The sequence below is a fragment of the Taudactylus pleione genome, unplaced genomic scaffold, assembly GCF_031769625.1.
Source record: "Taudactylus pleione unplaced genomic scaffold, aTauple2 ptg000587l, whole genome shotgun sequence".
Lineage (NCBI taxonomy): Eukaryota > Metazoa > Chordata > Amphibia > Anura > Myobatrachidae > Taudactylus > Taudactylus pleione.
Window position 1 is genome coordinate 3,525,383 of NW_028284989.1, and position 7,073 is coordinate 3,532,455.

Below are 7,073 nucleotides of genomic sequence, written 5' to 3' on the forward strand. Positions count from 1 at the left end.
CTTTTTGAGCTCCAGGAGAGCATGGAAGATAATGCGAGTGAGGCATCCCTGCCCGGGATCCAGGAGACCATGGGAGATTCTGCAAGCGAGGCATCCCTGCCCGGGATCCAGGAGAGCATGGGAGATTCTGCGAGTGAGGCATCCCTGTTTAAGCTCCAAGAGAGCATGGAAGATTCTGCGAGCGAGGCATCCCTGCCCGGGCTCCAGGAGAGCATGGGAGATTCTGCGAGCGAGGCATCCCTGTTTAAGCTCCAAGAGAGCATGGAAGATTCTGTGAGTGAGGCATCCCTGCACGGGATCCAGGAGAGCATGGGAGATTCTGCGAGTGAGGCATCCCTGCCTGGGCTCAAGGAGAGCATGGAAGATAGTGCAAGTGAGGCATCCCTGCCTTCGCTCCAGGAGAGCATGGGAGATTGTGCGAGTGAGGCTTCCCTGCCCGGGTTCCAGGAGAGCATGGGAGATTGTGCGAGCGAGGCATCCCTGCCTGGGCTCCAGGAGAGCATGGGAGATTGTGCGAGTGAGGCTTCCCTGCCCGGGTTCCAGGAGAGCATGGGAGATTGTGCGAGCGAGGCATCCCTGTTTGAGCTCCAGGAGAGCATGGCAGATTCTGCGAGTGAGGCATCCCTGCCCGGGTTCCAGGAGAGCATGGGAGATTGAGCGAGCGAGGCATCCCTGTCTGGGCTCCAGGAGAGCATGGGAGATTCTGCAAGCGAGGCATCCCTTTCTGTGCTCCAGGAGAGCATGGGAGATTCTGCAAGCGAGGCATCCCTGTCTGGGCTCCAGGAGAGCATGGGAGATTCTGCAAGCGAGGCATCCCTGTTTAAGCTCCAGGAGAGCATGGAAGATTCTGCGAGCGAGGCATCCCTGCCCGGGCTCCAGGAGAGCATGGGAGATTCTGCGAGCGAGGCATCCCTGTTTAAGCTCCAAGAGAGCATGGAAGATTCTGCGAGTGAGGCATCCATGTTTAAGCTCCAGGAGAGCAATGAAGATTCTGCGAGCGAGGCATCCCTGTTTGAGCTCCAGGAGAGCATGGAAGATTCTGCGAGCGAGGCGTCCCTGGCCGGGATCCAGGAGACCATGGGAGATTGTGCGAGCGAGGAATCCCTGCCTTGGCTCCAGGAGAGCATGGGAGATTGTGCGAGCGAGGCGTCCCTGCCCGGGATCCAGGAGACCATGGGAGATTGTGCGAGCGAGGAATCCCTGCCTTGGCTCCAGGAGAACATGGGAGATTCTGCAAGTGAGGCATCCCTGTTTAAGCTATAGGAGAGCATGGTAGATTCTGTGAGCAATGCAGCATGGCCAAGGCTCTAGTAGAGCATGGAAGATTGTGCAAGTGAGGCATCCCTGCCTTGGCTCCAGGAGAGCATGGGAGATTGTGCGAGTGAGGATTCCCTGCCCGGGTTCCAGGAGAGCATGGGAGATTGTGCGAGCAAGGCATCCCTCTTTAAGCTCCAAGAGAGCATGGAAGATTCTGCGAGCGAGGCATCCATGTTTAAGCTCCAGGAGAGCAATGAAGATTCTGCGAGCGAGGCGTCCCTGTTTGAGCTCCAGGAGAGCATGGAAGATTCTGCGAGCGAGGCATCCCTGCCCGGGATCCAGGAGACCATGGGAGATTGTGTGAGCGAGGCATCCCTGCCCGGGCTCCAGGAGAGCATGGGAGATTCTGCAAGCGAGGCATCCCTGTTTAAGCTCCAGGAGAGCATGGAAGATTCTGCGAGCGAGGCATCCCTGCCCGGGCTCCAGGAGTGCATGGGAGATTCTGTGAGCAAGGCATCCCTGTTTATGCTCCAAGAGAGCATGGAAGATTCTGCGAGTGAGGCATCCCTGTTTAAGCTCCAGGAGAGAATGGGAGATTCTGCGAGCGAGGCATCCCTGTTTAATCTCCAAGAGAGCATGGAAGATTCTGCGAGCGAGGCATCCCTGTTTGTGCTCCAGGAGAGCATGGAAGATTGTGCGGGCGTAGCATCCCTGCCCGGGCTCCAGGAGAACATTGGAGATTCTGCAAGTGAGGCATCCCTGTTTAAGCTCCAGGAGAGCATGGTAGATTCTGCAAGCAATGCAGCCTGGCCAAGGCTCCAGGAGAGCATGGGAGATTGGGCGAGCGAGGCATCACTGTTTGAGCTCCAGGAGAGCATGGGAGATTGTGCGAGTGAGGCTTCCCTGCCCGGGTTCCAGGAGAGCATGGGAGATTGTGCGAGCGAGGCATCCCTGTTTGAGCTCCAGGAGAGCATGGCAGATTCTGCGAGTGAGGCATCCCTGCCCTGGCTCCAGGAGGGCATGGGAGATTCTGTGAGTGAGGCATCACTGTTTGAGCTCCAGGAGAGCATGGAAGATTCTGCGAGCGAGGCGTCCCTGCCCGGGATCCAGGAGACCATGGGAGATTGTGCGAGCGAGGCATCCCTGCCCGGGCTCCAGGAGAACATGGGAGATTCTGCAAGTGAGGCATCCCTGTTTAAGCTCCAGGAGAGCATGGGAGATTGTGCGAGCGAGGCATCCCTGATTGAGCTCCAGGAGAGCATAGCAGATTCTGTGAGTGAGGCATCCCTGCACGGGATCCAGGAGAGCATGGGAGATTGTGCGAGCGAGGCATCCCTGTTTAAGCTCCATGAGAGCATGGAAGATTCTGCGAGTGAGGCATCCCTGCACGGGATCCAGGAGAGCATGGGAGATTCTGCAATCGAGGCATCCCTGCCCGGGCTCCAGGAGAGCATGGGAGATTCTGCAAGTGAGGCATCCCTGTTTAAGCTCCAGGACAGCATGGAAGATTCTGCAAGTGAGGCATCCCTGCCCGGGCTCCAGGAGAGCATGGGAGATTCTGCGAGTGAGGCATCCCTGTTTGAGCTCCATGAGAGCATGGAAGATTCTGCGAGCGAGGCATCCCTGCCCGGGCTCCAGGAGAACATGGGAGATTCTGCAAGTGAGGCATCCCTGTTTAAGCTCCAAGAGAGCATGGAAGATTCTGCGAGTGAGGCATCCATGTTTAAGCTCCAGGAGAGCAATGAAGATTCTACGAGCGAGGCATCCCTGTTTGAGCTCCAGGAGAGCATGGAAGATAATGCGAGCGAGGCATCCCTGCCCGGGATCCAGGAGACCATGGGAGATTATGCGAGCGAGGCATCCCTGCCCGGGTTCCAGGAGAACATGGGAGATTCTGCGAGTGAGGCATCCCTGTTTAAGCTCCAAGAGAGCATGGAAGATTCTGCGAGCGAGGCATCCATGTTTAAGCTCCAGGAGAGCATGTGAGATTGTGCGAGCGAGGCATCCCTGCCCGGGCTCCAGGAGAGCATGGGAGATTCTGCGAGCAACACAGCCTGGCCAGGGCTCCAGGAGTGCATGTGAGATTCTGCTAGCGAGGTATTCCGGCCAGACAGGGGAACTGCAACCTCCGGAAGTCCCGATGAGGTTTTGAAAATGGGCCCGATGCCGGGACGCAGTTCCAGGAGGTCGGGTAAAATCCGCCGTTGCCCCCGCAAAAAGTGGCGCGCAGCAGCAATGCCGTGACGTCTGGGGGAATTCCTCGGGCGGATTCACAAATGGCAAAGAGGTGAGAGAGAGAGCCAGGAAGAGATCCGTGTGGACTAGGTGTCCCAGCCAGGGCTCCAGGACAGGCATGCAAGATTCAGCGAGCAACACAGCCTGGCCAGGGCTCCAGGAGAGCATGGGAGATTCTGCAAGCGATGCATCCCTGTTTAAGCTCCAGAAGAGCATGGAAGATTCTGCGAATGAGGCATGCCTGCCCGGGCTCCAGGAGACCATGGGAGATTGTGCGAGCGAGGAATCCCTGCCTTGGCTCCAGGAGAGCATGGGAGATTGTGCGAGCGAGGCGTCCCTGCCCGGGATCCAGGAGAGCATGGGAGATTGTGCAAGTGAGGCATCCCTGTTTAAGCTATAGGAGAGCATGGTAGATTCTGCGAGCAATGCAGCATGGCCAAGGCTCTAGTAGAGCATGGAAGATTGTGCAAGTGAGGCATCCCTGCCTTGGCTCCAGGAGAGCATGGGAGATTGTGCGAGTGAGGCTTCCCTGCCCGGGTTCCAGGAGAGCATGGGAGATTGTGCGAGCGAGGCATCCCTCTTTAAGCTCCAAGAGAGCATGGAAGATTCTGCGAGCGAGGCATCCATGTTTAAGCTCCAGGAGAGCAATGAAGATTCTGCGAGCGAGGCGTCCCTGTTTGAGCTCCAGGAGAGCATGGAAGATTCTGCGAGCGAGGCATCCCTGCCCGGGATCCAGGAGACCATGGGAGATTGTGTGAGCGAGGCATCCCTGCCCGGGCTCCAGGAGAGCATGGGAGATTCTGCGAGTGAGGCATCCCTGTTTAAGCTCCAGGAGAGCATGTGAGATTGTGCGAGCGAGGCATCCCTGCCCGGGCTCCAGGAGAGCATGGGAGATTGTGCGAGTGAGGCGTCCCCGTTTGAGCTCCAGGAGAGCATGACAGATTCTGCGAGTGAGGCATCCTTGCCCGGGCTCCAGGAGAGCATGGGAGATTCTGCGAGCAATGCAGCCTGGCCAAGGCTCCAGGAGAGCATGGAAGATTGTGTGAGCGTGGCATCCCTGCCCGGGCTCCAGGAGAGCATGGGAGATTCTGCAAGCGAGGCATCCCTGTTTAAGCTCCAGGATAGCATGGTAGATCCTGCGAGCAATGCAGCCTGACCAAGGCTCCTGGAGAGCATGGAAGATTGTGCAAGTGAGGCGTCCCTGCCCGGGCTCCAGGAGAGCATGGGAGATTCTGTGAGCAAGGCATCCCTGTTTATGCTCCAAGAGAGCATGGAAGATTCTGCGAGTGAGGCATCCCTGCACGGGATCCAGGAGAGAATGGGAGATTCTGCGAGCGAGGCATCCCTGTTTAAGCTCCAGGAGAGCATGTGAGATTGTGCGAGCGAGGCATCCCTGCCCGGGCTCCAGGAGAGCATGGGAGATTGTGTGAGTGAGGCGTCCCCGTTTGAGCTCCAGGAGAGCATGACAGATTCTGCGAGTGAGGCATCCTTGCCCGGGCTCCAGGAGAGCATGGGAGATTCTGCGAGCAATGCAGCCTGGCCAAGGCTCCAGGAGAGCATGGAAGATTGTGCAAGTGAGGCATCCCTGTTTAAGCTCCAGGAGAGCATGGGAGATTGTGCGAGCAAGGCGTCCCTGCCCGGGATCCAGGAGAGCATCTGAGGTTCTGTGAGCGAGGCATCCCTGTTTGAGCTCCAAGAGAGCATGGAAGATTCTGCGAGCGAGGCATCCATGTTTAAGCTCCTGGAGAGCAATGTAGATTCTGCGAGCGAGGCGCCCCTTTTTGAGCTCCAGGAGAGCATGGAAGATAATGCGAGTGAGGCATCCCTGCCCGGGATCCAGGAGACCATGGGAGATTCTGCAAGCGAGGCATCCCTGCCCGGGATCCAGGAGAGCATGGGAGATTCTGCGAGCGAGGCATCCCTGTTTAAGCTCCAAGAGAGCATGGAAGATTCTGCGAGCGAGGCATCCCTGCCCGGGCTCCAGGAGAGCATGGGAGATTCTGCGAGCGAGGCATCCCTGTTTAAGCTCCAAGAGAGCATGGAAGATTCTGTGAGTGAGGCATCCCTGCACGGGATCCAGGAGAGCATGGGAGATTCTGCGAGTGAGGCATCCCTGCCTGGGCTCAAGGAGAGCATGGAAGATAGTGCAAGTGAGGCATCCCTGCCTTGGCTCCAGGAGAGCATGGGAGATTGTGCGAGTGAGGCTTCCCTGCCCGGGTTCCAGGAGAGCATGGGAGATTGTGCGAGCGAGGCATCCCTGCCTGGGCTCCAGGAGAGCATGGGAGATTGTGCGAGTGAGGCTTCCCTGCCTGGGTTCCAGGAGAGCATGGGAGATTGTGCGAGCGAGGCATCCCTGTTTGAGCTCCAGGAGAGCATGGCAGATTCTGCGAGTGAGGCATCCCTGCCCGGGTTCCAGGAGAGCATGGGAGATTGAGCGAGCGAGGCATCCCTGTCTGGGCTCCAGGAGAGCATGGGAGATTCTGCAAGCGAGGCATCCCTTTCTGTGCTCCAGGAGAGCATGGGAGATTCTGCAAGCGAGGCATCCCTGTCTGGGCTCCAGGAGAGCATGGGAGATTCTGCAAGCGAGGCATCCCTGTTTAAGCTCCAGGAGAGCATGGAAGATTCTGCGAGCGAGGCATCCCTGCCCGGGCTCCAGGAGAGCATGGGAGATTCTGTGAGCGAGGCATCCCTGTTTAAGCTCCAAGAGAGCATGGAAGATTCTGCGAGTGAGGCATCCATGTTTAAGCTCCAGGAGAGCAATGAAGATTCTGCGAGCGAGGCATCCCTGTTTGAGCTCCAGGAGAGCATGGAAGATAATGCGAGCGAGGCTTCCCTGCCCGGGATCCAGGAGACCATGGGAGATTGTGCGAGCAAGGCATCCCTGCCAAGGCTCCAGGAGAGCATGGGAGATTCTGCGAGCGAGGCATCCCTGTTTAAGCTCCAAGAGAGCATGGAAGATTCTCTGAGTGAGGCATCCCTGCACGGGATCCAGGAGAGCATGGGAGATTCTGCGAGTGAGGCATCCCTGCCTGGGCTCAAGGAGAGCATGGAAGATAGTGCAAGTGAGGCATCCCTGCCTTGGCTCCAGGAGAGCATGGGAGATTGTGCGAGTGAGGCTTCCCTGCCCGGGTTCCAGGAGAGCATGGGAGATTGTGCGAGCGAGGCATCCCTGCCTGGGCTCCAGGAGAGCATGGGAGATTGTGTGAGTGAGGCTTCCCTGCCCGGGTTCCAGGAGAGCATGGGAGATTGTGCGAGCGAGGCATCCCTGTTTGAGCTCCAGGAGAGCATGGCAGATTCTGCGAGTGAGGCATCCCTGCCCGGGCTCCAGGAGGGCATGGGAGATTCTGCGAGCGAGGCATGCATGTTTAAACTCCAGGAGAGCAATGAAGATTCTGCGAGCGAGGCATCCCTGTTTGAGCTCCAGGAGAGCATGGAAGATAATGCGAGCGAGGCTTCCCTGCCTGGGATCCAGGAGACCATGGGAGATTGTGCGAACGAAGCATCCCTGCCCGGGCTCCAGGAGAACATGGGAGATTCTGCAAATGAGGCGTCCCTGCCCAGGATCCAGGAGACCATGGGAG